Genomic DNA, 20,675 nt, shown 5'->3' on the forward strand with positions numbered 1-20,675 from the left:
GGTGCTCTTGCCTAAGGTGGCTTCGTGGGTCTGGTAAGGGTCAACGTCCTTGCTGCGCTCTTCCACACACACACATTCGTTAAGAACGGACTTTTGCGACTTGACATTGGTCACCAAGTATAGAATTTTGCCCTTCTATGGGAAGCGGGGGAGTTAACTATGAACGAAATCCCTAATATGTTTGAGGTGGGACATTACTTTGGCCAAGCTCTACTCAATCGATGCACACGGTCACCCAATGGCACAAGAGGCCCATCCAGTATGAGATTATTCTTGGCTATTAACTAGAAAAAAATTGCTGGTAGTGTCTTTCTGGTGGGGGGGTTGTCTTAGGATTCTGTAAATGGACTGGTAACTGCAGATTGTCCTTCGTTCTCGAAAAAAAAAACTACATAGGATGGAGTGAAGCTTATCGTAGAGGCTGACCCCTTCTAGTCTGTGATTTAAAAGATTATTCCGTCTATATGTATATTTTTTTTTATATTGCTGCTAAATAGAAAATTTTTGCAATGAACGCGGCTCCACAGAATTTTAAGTGTTAATTAGCTGGATGCGCTATGCTCTAATAAATGGATTATATTCTTAAATAATTATTGCCTTTTGGTTGAAATAAAAGCATTCCCCACCCCTCTCCCCTCCACTCAATGATTTGTTCTGTTAGTTTAAGTGAGTTTCCAAAATACTCATAACACCCAAAACGTCAGTAGCTGCTTTGGGTTCAGCACTAGAACCCACCAATCGGGCTACAGTTATTAATGGCGTTGACGGTCTCCAATTAAAAAAATCTGACTACAACCAGTGATATGGATTTCTCTATTTAATCGTCTCGTGTCTTTGTTAAAATATTTTACTACACAGTACCCAATTCCATATAAACTAAACTTGTATAGAAGAAATCTGCTCCATTATTGGCTTTGTCCATAGCTCGTGCGTACGGACACAAGGTGTTGACATCCTGAAGTAAACAAAAAAAAGGCTTTCATGAATATATTTTACTGCATAGTTTGTATTTGACAGACGAAATATATCTAAAATTTTGTAATACTAATTTTAATAGAGTAAAAATTTCAAAATGGAAAGGAATTTCCTAAGTTTACAAGTAATGTAAAATCATAGAAAATTTCCATATTTTCAGAGGGTGTACAGACAGTGAAGGTGTACACCATGAGCTGTACAGCACCTGGCGGGCGAGTCTCTGTACCAATCACACCTGTACACACAGTGGGATAGTTACTACTGACGAAGACTGTGATCCACCCCCTCATCCCAGCTGTGAGAGAGTCCCTGTGTATGGAGAGTGTTGTCCCAATTGGAAGTGTGGGTGAGTTGGTATGATTATTAGCTAGATATGTTCAGGCCCTCCCGTTTGGGCAGTGGGGCGTTGCAGAGAGAAGTTTGGGCTGGTTTTATAAAAAATATCTAAATTATCGTACAATGCAAATAAAATAGCAAAGTATTTAAAATTTTGGTCAAATTTTCGTGCCTAACCTTCGACCTGGCTTGCCCCCCTCCCCCTGGCTTGCCCCCCTCCCCCTGGCTTGCCCCCCTCCCCTAGCCCCCCCCTTGCCCCCTCCCCTGGCTTGCCCCCCTCCCCCTGGCTTGCCCCACAAAGAAGTGTTATTATATTCCTTTTTGATATAGACGAATTTGGATTTCGTGAGAACTTCTCAATAGTATTTTTTCTGTGCATAATTAATCAAGAGTATGTCTATTTTCGTCGTTCCCATTGTAATCATTTATAAACTGAACATCAGCAAGGAAGGAAGTCCTATTGCTAGCAGACACACCGGGCAGATGCAAATTGAAAATATAAAACTAGTTGGAACGTATTTTGTATGTTACAGCACCACGGTGGAGCAATGATTTTGACCCGTACTCTTTGCATGTAATTGCGTTTCCCGCTAAGCAAAATCTGAAATGACGCCCCTGAGCTCAGCGGCAATTGAAAAAATGGATTTTTATTCGGGTTCTTCAGTTTACATTTATCATATGGAGAAAAGTTGTGAAATATTCTCGAAAATTTGTATAATTATGGAAATGCATAAACTGATCTGTTAAAACAATATTTTTATAGGCCTCTCTCTCTCTCTCTCTCTCTCGATTTCGTTCAGATGGGAAAATGCGAAACTAACATTCTTGTGGAAGAAATGTTTTAGGACATTTTTATTTTACACTAAAAATATTATTCTTACTCCCTGTCAATCATGTAATTTTTACTCAATCATGTGTGTATACACACACACACACTATTGGTATCTCAGGTTCAGCTGCGCACCAAGTGCACTACCTCCTCGTAACGTTCGTCTTAAACCATCCCTTTACGTGACTGTTGTTTATACTTAATTTTACCTCTTATTAAAAAGTCACTTAAGAAGTTGCTTTATATGTCGGGTGTGATTTAAGTTAATATAAATGATGTTTAGTGAATAGTGGGGAATGTGTATAGACGTTTGTGACTCGACGGGAAATATTCTTTCGACCTTTTTTTCCCCTATCTTGAACTTCAAGGTTTTCAAGCAGTTCGCTTCCAGACGTTAAATTCAGCATTAAAATGAGTCAAAATTGGGTATCCATGTGGATCTATTTGAGGCTTCTTAGTAGACTGTATTCTCACTGCCCTAAATGGGTGGTCAGGTCTTGTGTACCCACCTTCAACACAGAATGTAGGCTCCTTATATGGTCAAGGTGGTGGTGAAAGAGGAAGTACCAAAATAAAATTTAAAGACCCTTTGCTTTCAGGTAAACTGGACATAGGTGCCCTCCGAAGCTAACCCTGCACTTGGCATTACGGTATATAGTACATGACATTCTGTTCGTAAGTTTAGAAGTGAAGACCAATGAACATTGATAAAATGTTAGAAACCACTTAAAATTTTGTGCAGTTCACACAAACTACGTAAAATTTTCCCCGATCAGACCAAACTGTGCTTCGGTAATTTGCTAGAATTTATCCATGCCCAGCCACTATCTTAAGATTAATGATCCGCTGGCGTGTTATCAATGGAACTGTAGATTTCTGTTAATTGACTTATGATGGTTATAACTAACATTGCGGTGTACTTTAAGTCACAGCAGATGTAATATTCGCACGTGTTGTCAAGTACTGTTGAGCCAATCCAAAAGTATAGACCCTTGGGCATCCGAAAGAATGAAACCTCGTGTGAAGACTAACACAACCTATACATCAACTCCTGAGGTTTTCGCTCAATTTGCATTTCGTCGGACCCTAGAGTATAATTTTTGTATAGGCTGTACCTTTAAGGTTTGTCTGGACACCATTCGATGTGTTTTCCATATTTTTTTCTTATTTAAGTAAATAGATTCAACCAAGGCTAGCCCTAACAGCCATCATAAGCTTCATTTCCAGCACTGAACTTTGTTTAGGTCTGGGAGAATAATCTGTAAAAAAAAAATAAAGAAAAAAAAATACCGGGTGACTCGGAATCGTGTACACGAACTGTCCTGTATATTTTCACGTAGATAGCGCAATGTTTGTATTACAACCAAAACCCCTCAAGTTAGGTACGAGGTCTCTTATACAAGTGACGATAATGCTGGTGTTGTAATAAAATTATTCACGCGATCTGCACGGAATTATGCACGACAAAATAAAAATTTGACCCCCCTAAATTCATACGTCACATTGTTGCAGTGACTCTGGCAGCGGGTGTACCGATGACCATGGAAACCACCACGAGCTGAACACTGCCTGGCAGGAGACCCCTTGTATCTTGAATGTGTGTACTGCGGGCGGGATAATAAACATCACCAAGGACTGTGAACTAGCACCCCAAACTAAATGCCAGAAACTTCCTGTGGAGGGAAAGTGTGGGCGAGTCGATACTGCTGTGAAGTGTTGTGGAGGCATATGTTACCTTGGCCTTTATATATATATGCAATGGTAATTTCTACGTGACCATGATGATATAATGGTTTTGATAGGTAGTCTTTAAAAAAGATAATTCTTGAACAAAAGATATTTGAGTTGCTTTAAAGAAGGGAGCGCAGTCTTTGCTCAGCCCGGTAGAACTACTATAAGCATGTACAGTCTCGTTCAAGATTCTTCGAACACTGCTAGAGACAGCTGGGAACTCGAGGTTGCTTGTTTACTATAGTACGTAGTATGATCTGAAACGAAACGACAAAGCCCAAACAGTAAATTAAGCAACTGGGAACTAAGTAACCAATCACCGATCACTTGCATTTATTCATAATTTTTACTAGGTACTATAGTAAACAAACGGCCTCGAGTTGCTAGCTGTCTCAAGCCGTGTTCGAAGAATCTTGAGCGAGACTGTACAGTCCCTCAAAAAAGTGTAGTTAGATTTTCCGTTGCTACAATATGAAACGCTAGACGAAATGCTTTGGTGTGATCCTCAGTACTTAGAAGTTGGTACGCCTGCTCGCTATACCCGCAACAGGTAGAGATGGGGGTAGGATTGGTGGGGGGTCGTCCTTGTATGGCAACAGGTAGAGATAAGGGTAGATTGGGGGTCGTCCTCGACGGCAACAGTGAGATGGGGGTAGGATTGGGGGGTCAATAGGGTGACAATAGTGCATAGGGGTGAATTTCTAAAATTGATTAAATGGAATGGCCATTGGTCCAATACTGCGTACCCATGAAAAAAGAACACAGGCGAAATCCTGGGTCATTTGGACAATATTTAGAGGTAGCTCAAGTCAATTGAAGTTTTATCCTTTTGGCAAAAAATACGAATATTCATAATATGCCGGTTTATTTTAAAATTTACATATTGAGCAAGTTTATGTGTACACTGTACATATAAATGATTAATTCCTTTTTAAAATGAAACTGCAGTGAACACGCTTACATCAATGGGTGGGAGAGGTGTGGACAACCCATTCATTGTTTTCGCTTTTTGCTTGTAAGGTCCTGTTTTGATGTCCCTGGTTGTGACCGCCTCTGCTCTTCAACAACCTGCAGCAGATGTTGACGCTGGTCTTCACTCTTCGTGATCTTGCTGTTGAATGCCTGTATCAAGGCAATCCCTCTCTCTGCAGTGTCGTTGATGACTCTGAGACCACCCACAACTGCGACGCCAGTTTTGAAGTCTTCATCATCAGACCATGTGTCAGGTTCCTTAGACAAAAAAGAAGTCTTCATTTTGAGACTTTCAAATAGAAAGTTTGATCCTCTAGAAGCAAAGTCTGAGAGCTGCTTTGTGGGAAGGGAAGATGTGGCAGGAAGAGCAGCACGTTTTGGTGAATCCTCGGTCGCCTTCCTCTCAACGATTGCCCGAACTATGTTTGTCTTCATTGTTGCATTAACTTGTGGATCGAAGAGTGCAAGACCCACCAAGCCTTCACTGAGGTACCACAGGTGACGACCGAAGACTGTGAGACATGTTCTTGATATTTTGACGTCGTGGTACTCTGACAGGTCTTGGAGGAGCCGCAAATCATTAGCAGGAGCGGAGGATGGAACGGAGGCCGTGAACCATGCACTGACATACACCTCTAGCACAAAGAATGTGAATCGTTTCAAGCCTAATGTCTCACGAGCAGTTAGTTTAAACTGATTAGCAAAAATCAGGATCTTCATGACATAAATGAGCTTAGCCATCCACCGTGCTCGGTGAAGTGCTCCGGGCCGTCGGAGATTAAACTTGGGTAGAGCTCCATCGAGACACCTGATTGCTAGCTCCAGTACCTCACGGTAATCATCACGTGGCTGCTGCTTCTTGCCCAGATGATGTTTCCAGCAACAGATGAGGTCATCTCGTTTCTCGTACAAACTTGGAGGGAGGTCTGAGAGAGGGCTGTAGTCATCTTGACTGATGTCCTTCCACTTATGCTTGAAGCGAGAGAAGAGAGTATTATCTGGTCCAGAGGAAGGCCCCATGCATTCCACATACGCTTTCTCGGCAACAAGCTCAAGGATGTGGTGACGACACGCGAGATGCAGAAGACGGCGGCCGAGTTTCTGCTCCAGAATGACACCTGCCCCCAACAAGTGCCCAGTGTTTGAAGCTGTTGTGTCAAAACTGAGTGCACACACACCCACCGTCACGTCTCACACACAACTGATGCTACTGTACCAGTCAGACACTGGCACACAACCTCTTCCCCCTACCCCGACTGACACCCGCCTCTCCCTCCCCTCTGCATTGCCAATAGCTGCACCAGCCAAAATACTCATTACTCATTTTTAGAAAAAATGTTAGAACAACTTTAGTTTGAATTTGCATTCTACATATACCTGCAAAGTTTCATAGTAATCGGTTCATAAATAAAGAAATTAGAAAAAATCAATAATAATTTCAATAGTGTTAACTTCAAATGGCTTGAGCCACCTCTAAATATTGTCCAAATGACCCAGGATTTCGCCTGTGTTCTTTTTTCATGGGTACGCAGTATTGGACAAATGGCCATCTAAAAATAAAAACTTTCACTTTTTATTGTCACCCTAGGCCCCGGGTCATCTTTGTACGGCATACTAAATACTTCAAATGCGAAACAAGAAATCCATTAAACTACATTAATGGCTGAATCGTGCTGGGTAGAAGCATGGCATATGTAACACTGAAATATACATTAAATGGAAATGTTTCGGAACATCGTAACGGAGACTGACCTTAAAACGGATATTTCGCTAATACGTCGTTGTACAGTATTAACGGAGTTTCATTCCTACTTAGTTTCACAATATACCCACCTACTCATGTTCACAATATGCCTGATATATGAAGGGATTTAAGAAAATAGTACTTGATATTAGTGAACAGCTACATCAATGTACAATCTCATGTTAAGAGATGTACGAGTAAATTGCATTGGTTTAACACCAAAATAAATTTTCAAATCAAGGGACTTGCAAGACATTTGTAGTTAAATTTGTGTGGCACCAGTGGCTGCAAGTTTGTGTGGCTCCAATAGCTTCAGGACTCCTTACTCTGTGATACAGTTCGCCGTTACCTCAGCGTTTATATATATATATATATATACACTGTAGCTTCGTTGTGAAGGGGAATGATAGGAAGTCATACATCTTCCAATGTCTCCCCGATAATTCCTCGCTGCATTCGATGTAAGATTCCTTTGATTGGCATGACCTTGGTATCCACTTACGACATTCACTCCAGTCGTAAGCTGAAGCCTAGGAGGATTCACATAGTTTGAATATGTATATACTCATTTATGCTCAAAGGCCGCTTTTGTAGAATTACCAACCGTTCAGAAACGGGTCGAGTAACAATACTGGGAAAGCTTCGACTTTCATTGACCCCCATGGCTAACGATACTTTTGTGGGGGGACTGTACATTATCTGTGATTACACTTTGAAATAGAAAACTAAGTAAATAAGGCATTACATGACATCAGGTGTACTGTTAGGAAAGTCAATCGATCAGTCAGGCTGGTAACTGTTAGGTAGGCAGGAGCCTCCCAACTTAACCTTGTTAAAATGCGTGCATACAAAGCTTTTATCTGTACAGATTGCTTCAGTTAACCTAGGCATTTCACTATTACTTTTATATAATCCAGATTCTTTACACGAATAATTCTTTTACACAAATGAGCTAGATTAATTCTCGCCAGTTCTTTTTGCACATAATTGTTTGTACTTTAAGCCTCCCGGTCAAAGGTGCTTGTTTGTGGAGAGGACTGTCTGACGAGGGTAAGTAGGGTGGTATTCTCTACCTTAACAAATAAGCAAAATTATATTATTGCTAGGATATAAGGTGGCGATCACCAGAGCTGTTTCTCCATCTGATAGCTTTAAACAAGGAAAAAATAATCAGATTATTTGATGGCGTTGTATATTTTTCGACGCAGCATACTTTTAGATCCTTCTATAATGTACGGAGGAAGCCAACAACCCACCCCCCTTCAATCGAAACGAAAACTCCTGGGTAAGTTGATGTCTTTATATTGCAATCTCGCAAATCTGATATTGACCATGCGGGGGAACTCGCATGAATGTTTTTTGGGGTTTCCTCTGATTTCGGAAGCTGAATCCGTACCTAATTTGTCAATTGGGGAACTGAAAGCAGTAGTGCCAGCCACGCTGGATCCATGCGTATCATAGTCGCCATATACAGTGTGTGGTGTCCACTCTTTTAATAGCCGTCTGGAGATGGAACCCACTTTCAGGTATGGCAGATGGGTAACGGCCAGATGTTGGAGTATTTTGCACACATTACCGAAGTTTTGAATGTGTTGAAAGTAGCTGGCAACCTTCATTTTAAGACTTCTCATCAGATACCCGGTTTAGGCCCAACCTTGATCCTTCCCAACTTGGGTGGGAAACTGCTCTGATGCTAAAGGAAATTCTTGGTCTCTGCATCTCCTCGATCCCTTGAGGACGACTTTAACTATCGTCTGAAAGGAATTAAACAATCGCCATCGAGGGGTATATGTCCTTAAGTGGGTGAGGATTAAAATAGTGTACGGCGTTAACCGGCGAAAGCCGGTTTACGCCGTACACTGTATTTTAAAGCCTTTCATAACTTGCAACTCTTAAATGTTAAAAAAAAAAGTATTGGAATTAATGCGGTTTTGTATTTGCTTATATATTTTTTTTCTGGAATCGTTCTAGAGGTGACCATAACATATTTACCAGCACAGTTTCCCTTTATATATCCTACTCATCAACAGGCCGGACTGCAGCCACGTCAAGTGTGCCCAGGCTCCTCCATCGGTAACCTGTCGTGTTATCAGTGATCCCCTGGCCTGTTGCCCCAAATGGGACTGTGGGTAAGAAAAAATATATATAGTTTACTTCGCTGTAATAAATTGATGCCTGAAAAGTGCTAATGTGTAAGAGAAGAGAGAAATTATAAAATATTGCAAGGAAAAGCTGCTCTGGTCATATAATTTTGGTGTGTATAAAAATGGATGGGGTGTAAGGCCAGAGAACGGTAGCCTGGAATAGATGAATAAAATAAAAGTTGTGGTCCTGGGAGAGGCAAAGTCAGGAAGGATTTGTCAAGACCACCCGAATAGCGTGGAGCAGAGGGCCGTGGATGAGTGAAGTTTTTTTTTTATTTATTTATTTTTTTTTTTATTTTTTTTTAGGTTAAGGTGGGGAAAGGGTGGAAGGCATGCTGGGGCTCAAGGCACAGCCAGACATGAGGGATGGAGAAGTCACAACATATAGTCGTGGGGGGAAAGGTTGGAAAAGAAGTTTAATGAGTTAAACAGAGGGGGACGACACCCCTTGTTTTACATATTACAGAGTTTGTTGGCTAACTAAGCTAACCTAGGATTTAGAATGAGGTTGCACAATGGTTATTTTAGTAGGCAATGACTAGATTGATTTTACAATTACAAGTTTATTAACATCTTGTACTGTTACGTTATGGACTCACTTGATTGTGACTTGTTAAATGTGAATTTATATCATCTAAGTTTTAATCAAAGGTGGATCACTGTGGCGGACATAGATGGATCGCGGGTTGGGTTGTTGTAGTGCGGGCAGACTCCGGGGCCACCAGGCGTGGGGTCTCCCTCCGTTGATGTCTTCCCTGCGTAGGTGGTCTGGGCTGTGAGGGTCGTCCAGGAGCTTGTCCCAAACCTTCTTCCCTAGGCGATGGAACCTGAAGTTGAGGGCCTCTGTTTTATTTCTTAGGTGGATGGTTTCCACTGTCTCCTGGTAGGGTGGCGCTTGGCCACTGGCTGACCTCAAACACTTGTTTTGGAAGCTCTGTAGTTGTTGTAGTCTAGTCTTCCCGAGTGTGACGAGTGGTATAGATGGGTACTCCAACACAGGCCTCACCAGTGCCTTGTACAGGTGAACTTGTATCTTCTCAGGCATCAGTTTAAAACGTTTTAATTTGGCTGAGGCGACTTGGGCTTTATTTAGTCTGTCCTTCACGTGGGGAATGATGCCCGTCCGAGAAATGATGAGGCCGAGCAACCTGCCTTGTTTAGAGTACTCAATCTCTTCGTCGTCGATCATCAATGGGGCCGGCTTGAATTTGGCTATGGGTATGACCTCAAATTTCGTTTTGTTTGTTTTTATTTTCCATTTATTTTCATACTCCGAGATCTCCTCTATTGCCCGAGCAGTGAGTCGCGCCATCCTTGCTGTGGACCTTCCTGGGCAGGTGACGATCTGTGTTACATCGTCGGCATACATGACGTACTCGCTGCCGACGATTGGGGGTGGCAGGTCAGCCGTGTAGAGTGTGTAAAGGGTTGGTGAGAGACAAGAGCCCTGAGGCACGCCGCTCGATAGTGAGAATTCTTCTCCAAAATGTTCTTGCATCTTGATTTTGGCTCTGCGGTCCGTAATGAAGTTGCACAGCAGGCGAGTCAGATTTTCGGGTAGCCCCAGTTGTATGATCTTATACTGCAGTCCTGCGTGGCAAACTTTGTCAAACGCCTTGATGACGTCCCTCAGTACTATATTGCACTGTAGGCGGCCAGTCATGGCATTGGCGATCTGCTCGTAGGCCTGAGCTATGGCGGTGGATGTGCCTCAGTACTGGCGGAAGCCGAACTGGCGGGGATTATGCACGTCTTCGTCCTCCAGATACATCCGCAATCGCTTGTTGACTATTTTTTCGAAGATTTTGGCAGGTACCTCTAGCAGCGATATTGGTCGAAAGTTTTCGACTTTGTTTGGAGGCTTCCCTGCTTTTGGTATGAGGCGAATAACGGCGATTTTGAACATCTTAGGGAAGTATCCAGAGGCGAGGCAGGCGTTGCATATATGAGCAAGCCTCTATCATGTTGTCGGGGAGATGAGCCAGGATCTTCTTGTTAATGTGACTTTGACCAGGTGATTTGTTTTTAAACCCTTTTATGACGGCTGACACATCTGCAGGAACAATGCGTTCCGTCAGGTAGCTTCCGTCCACCAGTCTGGTGAAGTCAGTCCGTGGGAGCGGCTGGAGCAGGTGCTGATGGTCCTGCAACTGACCTAAAATGTCCTCCTCAAACTCCCTGTCGAAGCCCTCGTTCTCCTGTTCACTAATGGTAAAGATCTTTCGTAAATATCGCCGATGTAGTTGTTCTTGGTTTTCTTCCTCGAATATTTTTATGTTGTTTTGGTCGAGCAGGTAAGGGACCGTGCTAGAGGTGGAACCCATCAGTCGCTTGATCCCTTTACAGAAGGCAGCACAATCGCGGTAATTGTTGGCTGCCTCCCACACCAAGGCGGCCCACTTTTGTTCTTGTAGACGTTTGCTCTCGTGCTGGATGTCCGTCTGTAGCTCTCGGTACCGGTCTCTCAGCTCATGCGTCCACCCGCGGATACTGGCTAGCTGTCTCACGTGAGCGTACTGGACACTGAGCTGCCTCAGCTGGTGACTAGTGTGAGGATGGGGAATGGTCCTGTAACTGGTGGTCGGGATGTTGTTGTCCATCTCCGTCTTCACATCCTTATACCATTGTTCGACAGCGTCGTCGATGTCATTAGGGCTGGCTTCTTCCAGGTTTCTCCCCTGCTTGAGACTGAGACTCCTTGAAGGAGTCCCAGTCTGCCCGTTTGAGGTTTGACATGATGTTGGCGGGTATCATAATGGGATTGGATGAGAGCGTCACGACGACTGGCAGGTGATCGCTGGTACTGATGGGTCCGGCGGTAACGTGCCTGTTCAGGACGGCCTCGTTGTTAGAGAGGATTATGTCGGGCGTTGTGGCACTTGCACGTCTGATCAATGTCGGGAAATCAGGCCCGAGGTGTTGCAGTTTTCCCCTTTCTGATGTTGTCATACAGCGCCACACCGACGTTGTTCTCATTACCGTGTCCTAGTATGGCGTGGCGCGCATTTAAGTCCCCTATGATGTATGTTGGATGAGTGAAGTTAAAGAGTGTTTGGAATATTCCGGCGGAGGAACACACAGCACTGATACGTGGCTAAATTTTATTTTTATTTTTCAGTGGATGTTTTGATGAAGATAATCGGTATCATGAGCTGCACAGTTGGTGGCAGTCGAACAGCTGCACCAGTCATGTATGTACACCTGCTGGTATACTGAACAAGACTGTGGACTGTGAACCCCAGCCTCGCTTCAACTGTGAGCCAGTGCCTGTGAAGGGCCAGTGTTGTCCCCGGTGGAACTGTGGGTAAGACGCCAACAAATTCGTAATTTTCCTGGGTATGGGGGGCGTGTAGTTGTGGTATGCAGGTTTTCCTGGGTATGGGGGTGTATTTTGGTGGATGTTCCCGAGTGATGCTGGTAGGGTCTGGGTGTGAGAGGTAGTAATAGTGGGGTATGGGTTATAGTAGTCTGCGCTGAATATGACGTTTTTATAGAGGAATGAAATTAAAGTGGGTAAATTGACAAAACAAGGATTCAACGCTTTAATTGAAACGTTTATTTGGCCAGAAAAACACAGCTAGAGTGGATAATAATAAAAATATTAACATGGCTGAGCCAGTTGAAAACCTGGGCTTTTTTTTTTTTTTTTTTAGGCACCGGATATATACTATACATTTATCTCGAGGAAAACAGTATTATGTAACATTTAGAAACCTCTGGAATAGTACAATAGCATGGTGGTAATAAGAACCTCTCATAATGTTACCACGGTTATCACTTCAATATTTATTTTTTTATTTATTTAGTTTAATTTTTCTTATTACAAGTATATACATAAATTACAGTGGAATTGAAAAACATGAGTATAATGGGGGAGCAGTACAACATGGGCTTGTACAGTATTAAGGTTGAGCAAGAGGACAGAGCTATCAGGATTATGTCTAGTTGGTAAATGTTTATTGCAATGCTAATTTCTTACCAATTTACATAATTTCCGATAAAACGGTTTTGATGGTAAACTAAAATCAGGTACTGTAAATATAGTAGGTATTACAAGAAATATTAATACTTAAACAATGGATATTTTTTAGAGATGATTTAAGAGAAGGGAGTGTAGTCTTTGCTCGGATGGCTTGGGGTAAGTTGTTCCACACCACACCATGACATTTTATGGAGGTTTGGGACTGAGAGGAGCGCATGGGAGGTGGTCTTAGTAGCTTTGGGTACCTTATTCCGGAACTGGAAATAATTCTTGTCAAGCAAGTGATTGATAGATTTGTAAACAAAGAGGGCACAGCAGAAGGTATTAATGTCTTCGAATTTTGACATTTTCAGTTTAGCAAATTTTTCGTTTGTGTGAAAAGGTATTTTCAAGTAGGTCATTGTCCATGCAACTCTCTTTTGTGCAGTAACCAGGGATTTTTTTTTTTTTGAAGAGCTAGAAGCCCCCCCACCCCCCCATAGTGTGTGGCAGTGAATTAGGTGTTGGTAAACAAGATCATGATAGATTTCTTTCATTGCTGTGAGAGCGAGTGACTGTCGAGTGTGATACCGCACTGTTTATTGACTTTCCTGTGAATGGCTTGTATGTGCTTTCTCCAGTTAAGTTTCTCATCGACAATAACTACGAGGCTTTTAGTATTTTGTTCGCGTTTAAGGACTGTATTACCAAGGTACAAGGGGTCCAAGTCTGGGGGAAAGTTTTTCCTTCTGTGAAAGATCGTGTAGTGGGTTTTCTCAAGGTTTAAGGTCAGTTTATTACGAATTACCCAGGTCCGGACTTTAGTCAATTCAAGTGTTCATATTTCTCATCAAGGAATGGAGGTCTAAGTTGCTGGCATAGAGATTACTATCGTCTGCAAATATGTTGTATTTTATAAGTGTGCTGGCGTCGATTATGTCGTTTATGTACAACAAAAACAGGACTGGGCCAAGAATGGAACCAGCTACGTCTAGCATTTCTATCTGCTTGAGTTACTCTATTTCTGATATTACGGTAAGCATCACCGAAAGTTATAGGTCTTTTTGCAAATTTCCTTTGGAGTTTGGGATTTTCTTTTATCTTAATTTCGCTTGTGATATAGGGTTTGGAAATGGATACAGATTTCACTGACTTAGGCTTCAGCAGGAAGCATTTATCAAAGCAAGCATTGAAGATGCAAGAGAAGTTGCAGCTGTTCACGTTAGGGTTGTCAGGGGCCTAGACAAGATCCCAGTTAGCATTCATTAGGTTGTTTTCAAAAAGGAGCATGTTGTCGGTGCAGTAGTGTCTGTATTGTATTGACTCTACTAGATCTTTCAGGTCTTATGGCTGTTTTATACATGGCAAAACCTGGTAAGTGATGTGAGATGATAATACAAATAATTCCATTTGCAAAATTAAGCGTGTTGTTAGTCCAGATATGATCTATCACAGTGTGCAGCAGTTACTCTAGTGGGTTTGGTTATTGTGTTGAAGAAGAGTATTGAATGATAGGTAGCAAGAAGGTCTAATACTGAGGTGTCGGTTTCTCATCTTAATAGATGAAGGTTGAAATCTCCCGTAATGTAGCAATGTTTCCTTTCTGAACTAATGATCGAGATAAGCTCCGAAAATTTATCAAGAAAATTCCTTGCATTAGTGTGGGTTCTTCTGTAGATTACTCCTACTAGGGTATTTCGTGTGTCGTTACGTAATTCAGTGGAAACACTCCACGTACCCCTCCTGAACCTTTAAATCATCTCTTAAAGAAGTGTTCTACTTGTTATCAACATACAGGACGACACCACCACTGTGTCGTGATGTGTTGACGCAGTGTGTATTATAATTAGGAATGTTGTACCATTGTTCAATATCGTTAGTGAGTTTGGTCTCACAGAACCCAAGTACATCAAATTTGTGGGCAATAGAAGATAAACACTGATCTAAAAAGAGGTCTAGATGAAAGGGAATACTGCTGACGTTATGGCTAATCAAGGAAATGGAATGAGGTAGTAGAAGATTAGAAATAAACTCGGGAGAGTCGGAAAAGTAATTGTTACAGTTGGGGGTTGGTGTAACCCAGTGAGTTTAGTAGAAAGGCATCAGGATCGATATGGGGGAGTGTTGTGTTGACATCATGGGTAAAGGGTGTCTATCACATACGATCTAACACATATAAGGGATTGACACTAGCATCATCATTGTGGAAACATTGATACTGATTAAAGAAACAGTAAAAACTCAGGTTCACTGAGGTGTGAAAAAGATAGATCTATGAAAATTATATTAGTGGGGGAGGTAACGTACTCACAAGCGCTACAATCGACAGCATTAGGACGACAGGTAAAGTTGAGGGTGCTTCCCAGATAGTGGGTGGTGCGCCTGTCACTCGGATTTTAGGGTTGCTCGTTTCCACCTCAGGGTAGACGTGTAGTACTCGAGTTGGCCGGTAGGGGGGACTTCTCAGGTGATAGCGACAGTGGCTGGTTCCCCCTCAGTGGGGGTCCACTTGCCCGATCCCTCACAACAAGGGTTTTATGACTGAACGTCACGTATAACATTTGTTTCCTGGCTTCTTTAAACTGGTCCATTTGCTGTAGTCGGGCTTTAGTCGTACCTGGGCAGAGTTTCCTCGTTGACGAAGATAGTGGGTGCCTTTCAGTTTACTGCGTTGATAAACCACTTTGTCACGGGCAGAGGGGGATGAGAATTTTTTGATGTCGCGTGGGCGGGAGGAGTTGGGTTTCCCGACGAGTTGAACATTGTCAAACTTTACTTCAGGAAGTTTAAACTGGTCATTCAGCATGAAATTTTGCATTGGGACGATTCCCAGTTCTCGTTGGCATCTTCGGCGACTCCATCAATCCTTCTAAAAATAATAATCCGGTAAGGTATCTACCTTATTCCTGAATTTATATAATAAAATTCGATGACGTAGCAACATATGTTGGAAAAGAACTAAATTGACTTCCCTGGCTGACCGGCAACACTTGGTTAGTCACTAAATGAAGTCGCGGGCAAGCTATTGGATTTGTACTATTTATAGGAAAGTATTTACGTTTGTACAGTATGGTTAATTTGGTATATTTGAGTTGAAGTTATTTTGGCGCTGCTGTTCAGGCTTGCAATTCCATATTAATGTTCAAATAGGGTTATTACCTTATTCAAAGTTCCACTAAATTGCCATAAATTCCTCTACGAATAAACAGTTACTCCACTACTGCAAATTGTAGTTTTAACTTCTATAAATTAATTCGGCTCTTGATTGATGTTTTACTTTTGAAATTCGCTTAATAATAAACATTTATTCTGCAGGCCAGATTGTATCGCTGTCTCGTGTCTAGCAGTGCCACCAAGAGGAAACTGTGTGCTTGTAGCGGCACATCTGGAATGTTGCCCCAAGTGGAACTGCAGGTAAGGCCTTGGTTCTTAAGACAACTCCGTTTGCTTGTAGAATAATGAAAATAGCATTAATGTACTTGGTTATAAAGTAAGAATGAAGGGATAATGTTGGGATGCTAATGGGTTATTACTGAAGGTAGAAAGGCGAGGAGATTAGGTAATTATAGTAGAGAAGATTGATACATTTTCTAAGACTACTTTGGTGCTGATGAACAACTTTTTTTTATTTCGGCATTTTAATCTTAGTGAAGATTGTGTTGACAAGTTTGGCAACCACTACAATAAAGGCCAGGAGTGGAGCACGGACGACCCTTGTACCACCTTTGTGTGTACCGAAACTGGTGTAGAAGTGAAACTGGTAGACTGTCCACTTGTCCATCCACCTCATGCCAGTTGTCAACAATATTTGAAGAAGGGAGAGTGTTGCCCCACGTGGAACTGCAGGTAAGAACTTTCGTAATATGACCCTTTGAATACTATGCAGGCAGTTCCTTTGCTCAATAACTTAAACTGTGGATGGTAGTGTTAAACGTGGGGGTAGAACAAAATTTGTCGAAGCAAAAGACTGGTGGTTGATGTGGCCATACGATTAACTTCATCTTTTTTTTCTTTTCTTTTTAATTAGGTTGGTAGACATGGATGTTTCTGTCCGTATCTACACAAAACAGTTTATTTTCCTTTCGGTGAAGGAAATGTAAGCAAAGAGAAATGTCATAATAAAACATAATTGTCAATTTTCAGTGGTTGTGTTGATGATGATGGCACGTACCATCAATTATACGATATATGGAAGAGTGGCCCCTGCACCACTCACTTCTGTTTGTCAGAGATACACACAACAACAGCGAACTGTAACCTGGGACCTGCACCCCATCCTGGTTGCTATGAATATACCCCTGAGGGAGTGTGTTGTCCTCAGTGGAGGTGTAGGTCCGTACACAACCAACTTGGTATATTTTATAACGGGTAACTTGTACAGTTAGGCGATTTCCTTCCACCTATCTACTTATGAAATAAGATTAATAGGTTAATTTTTTTCTCCCAATTTTAACATGATCTTGGTCACATTGTTACAGTAGATGTGTTGACGACAATGGTATCAATCATCCGCTGCACAGTCAGTGGACGACGAATGATCCGTGCGTCACTAATGTTTGTACCGAGGCTGGTATTACAGATCTTCGTATAAATTGTCCTTCAAGACCACCACCACCCCATCACAGCTGCAGTTCTTACAAGCCAGAAGGAGAATGTTGCCCACTCTGGAAATGCAGGTACATAAATTATATTGAAAGTTCCTCTGCTATCCATATACTCTTCTGGTTATTTACGTATGGGGTTGTTATTTTTTTGGGATTGACATTTTGTTTAATCTACAGCACAACTGTTTTGTTTTAAAATACAGGACACATTAATGGTTTTAAGCTTAGTCCTCATCCTTGTACACGAGCCCCCCTTCCTTGTACACGAACCCCCCCCTTCCTTGTACAGAACCCCCCTTCCAACCGAACCCCCTTCCTTGTACACAGACCCCCCCTTCTTGTACACAGACCCCCCTTCCTTGGCTTAAACCCCCCCTTCCTTGTACACGACCCCCTTCCCCCCCTTCCTTGTACAGACGTGCAACCCCCCTTCATGTGCTTTCCTTGTACAGAACCCCCCTTCCTTGTGCAGGCCCCCCTTCCTTGTGCACAGGCCCCCCCTTCCTTCCCCCCTTCCTTGTGCCCCCCCTTCCTTGTACACGAACCCCCTTCATGTGCACAGGCCCCCCCTTGGCCCCCCTTCATGTGCACAGGCCCCTTCATGTGCCCCTTCATTGTACACACAGGCCCCCCTTCACAGGCCCCCTTCATGTGCAGGCCCCCCCTTCCTTATTGTACACGGCCCCCTTCCTTGTGGCCCCTTCCTTGTACACCCCCCTTCATGAGGCCCCCCCTTCCTTGTGCAGGCCACAGGCCCCCCTTCAACACAGGCCCCCCCCTTCCTTGTGCACAGGCCCCCCTTGAGCCCCCCTTCCTTGTGCACAGGCCCCCCCTTCATGTGCAGGCCCCCCCTTCCTTGTGCAGAGCCCCCCTTCCTTACACAGGCCCCCCCTTCCTTGTGCAGAGCCCCCCTTCCTTGCCCCCCCCTGTGCAGAGCCCCCTTCTTGTACACAGGCCCCCCCCTTCCTTGAGCCCCCTACACAGGCCCCCCCTTCCTTGCCCCCCTTCCTTGTACACAGGCCCCCCTTCATGTGCACCCCCCTTGCACACAGGCCCCCCTTCCTTGTGCACAGCCCCCCTTCCACGAGCCCCCCCCCTTCCTTGTACACGACACACGGCCCCCCCTTCATGTGCACAGGCCCCCCCCTTCCTTGTGCAGGCCCCCCCCTTCCTTGTGCACGAGCCCCCCCCTTGTGCCCCCCCTTCCTTGTGCAGGCCCCCCTTCCTTGTACACAGGCCCCCCTTCCTTGTACAGAGCCTTCCTTGTGCAGGCACAGGCCCCCCCTTCCCCCCCCCTTGTGCACCCCCCCTTCCTGTGTACACGGCCCCCCCTTACAGGCCCCCCTTCCTTGTGCACAGGCCCCCCCCCTTCCTTGTTCCCCCCCCCCTTGTACAGCCCCCCCTTCATGTGCACACGAGCCCCCCCCCCCCTTGGGCCCCCCTTCCTTGTGCCCCCACAGAGCCCCCCCTTCCTTGTGCAGGCCCCCCTTCCTTGTACACACGAGCCCCCCCTTGTGCACAGGCCCCCCTTCCTGTGCAGGCCCCTTCAGTGCGACCCCCCCTTCCTTGTGCAGAGCCCCCCCCTTGAGCCCCCTTCCTTGTACACAGGCCCCCCCCTTGTGCACGGCCCCCCCTTCCTTGTGCAGGCCCCCCTCCTTGTGCCCCCCCCCCCTTCCTTGTGCAGGCCCCCCCCCCCCTTCCTTGTGCACACGAGCCCCCCCTTCCTTGTAGGCCCCCCCCTTCATGTGCAGGCCCCCCCTTCCCCTTCTGTGCAGGTTCCTGCGCGCAGGCCCCCCCCTTCCTTGTACGCAGGCCCCCCTTCCCCTTCCCCGCCCCCCCCCCCTTTCCCCCCCCCTTCCTTGTACGCAGGCCCCCCCTTCCTTGAGCACCCCTTCATGTGCGAGCACCCCCTTCCTTGTGCAGAGCACCCCTTCCTTGTATCGAGCACTTCCTTGTGCTTGTACGCGAGCACCCCCTTCCTTGTGCACGCGAGCACCCCATCTTCCTTGTACGCGCACCCCCATCTTCCTGTTAGCACCCCAGCATCTTCCTTGTAGCGCGGTAGCAGCACCCATCTTCCTGGTACGCGAGCACCCCCATCTTCTTGGTACGCAGTGCTCTTCCTGGTACGCGGCACCCCATCTTCCTGGTACGCGAGCACCCCATCTTCCCGGTACGCGAGCACCCCCATCTTCCTCTTCCTGGTACGCGAGCACCCCCATCTTCCTGGTGCGCGGGCACCCCCATCTTCCCTGATGCGCGCACCCCATCTTCCTGGTACCGAGCACCCCATCTTCCTGGTACGCAAGCAGCACCCCCATCTTCCTGGTACGCCACCCCATCTTCCTCGTGCAACCCCCCCCCCTTCCTTCCTCGTTACGATACTACATGGTATGCCACTCGTAAAACTTTCCAGTGGGTGTGTTGATGAGGCGGGCGAACACCATGAATTTGGTAAGGAGTGGTACATCGAGGACCCCTGCCTTACCTACACCTGTACACAGGATGGAATAAAACTGAAGTACAGGTATTGTATTCTGGCTCTTCCGCCTCACTCCAGCTGCAAGGAATATAGGCCGGAGGGTGTTTGCTGCCCTACTTGGAACTGTAGGTAAGTGTATAGCGGTGTTTATAACCCATTTGTACTAATATAAGCTCTATGAATTTTTATATGCTATAATTTTTGTATTGTTTTCTTTCTAAATATCATTAAATCCTTCATTTTCTTGTATAGGTATTTCTATTGTACTTCAATATTCTTTAATCTTGAGCATTAATATACGTGAGCTCGGTGAGAGTGGTGGGCAGGCAGGCGAGCTCGGTGGGAGTGGTGGGCAGGCAGGCAGGCGAGCTCGGTGGGAGTGGTGGGCAGGCAGGCAGGCAGGCAGGCGGCTCGGTGGGGTGGTGGGCAGGCAGGCAGGCAGGCAGGCTCGGTGGGAGTGGTGGGCAGGCAGGCAGGCTCAGGTGGGGTGGTGGGCAGGCAGGCAGGCGAGGCTCGGTGGGAGGCAGGAGGCAGGAGGCAGGCAGGAGCGAGCTCAGTGGGAGTGGCAGGCAGGCAGGCGAGCGGTGTAAAAGTGGTGGGCAGGCAGGCAGGCAGGCGAGTTCTAATACGCACCTGAATGACTTTCACAGTGGGTGTGTTGACGACCTGGGGGAGTACCACGAGCTCTATAGCAGCTGGCAGTCAGACATGTGTACCTCCCATGTGTGTTCTCTTAATGGGACATACACCACGGCTATGGAGTGCCCTGACCCACCTCATGCGAACTGCGTGAACATTACCCAAGAAGGATCATGTTGTCCCCATTGGAGTTGTGGGTGAGTATTGCTTAGGAAAACTAGTGGTTTTACGAATGGTATCGTAATTATTAAATGATAT

At 45.0% G+C, this 20,675-nt stretch overlaps 1 long non-coding RNA gene across 1 annotated transcript; it reads left to right on the plus strand.

Moving 5' to 3' along the window:
* Positions 1 to 17,192: 17,192 nt before the first annotated feature.
* LOC121870591 lies at positions 17,193 to 20,608 on the plus strand. The gene is made up of 3 exons (XR_006089730.1): positions 17,193 to 17,368; positions 19,713 to 19,907; positions 20,429 to 20,608. It is a non-coding gene; the product is annotated as an uncharacterized LOC121870591 (long non-coding RNA).
* Positions 20,609 to 20,675: the final 67 nt, after the last annotated feature.

The sequence above is a fragment of the Homarus americanus genome, unplaced genomic scaffold (genome assembly GCF_018991925.1).
Source record: "Homarus americanus isolate GMGI-L3 unplaced genomic scaffold, GMGI_Hamer_2.0 scaffold56333, whole genome shotgun sequence".
Lineage (NCBI taxonomy): Eukaryota > Metazoa > Arthropoda > Malacostraca > Decapoda > Nephropidae > Homarus > Homarus americanus.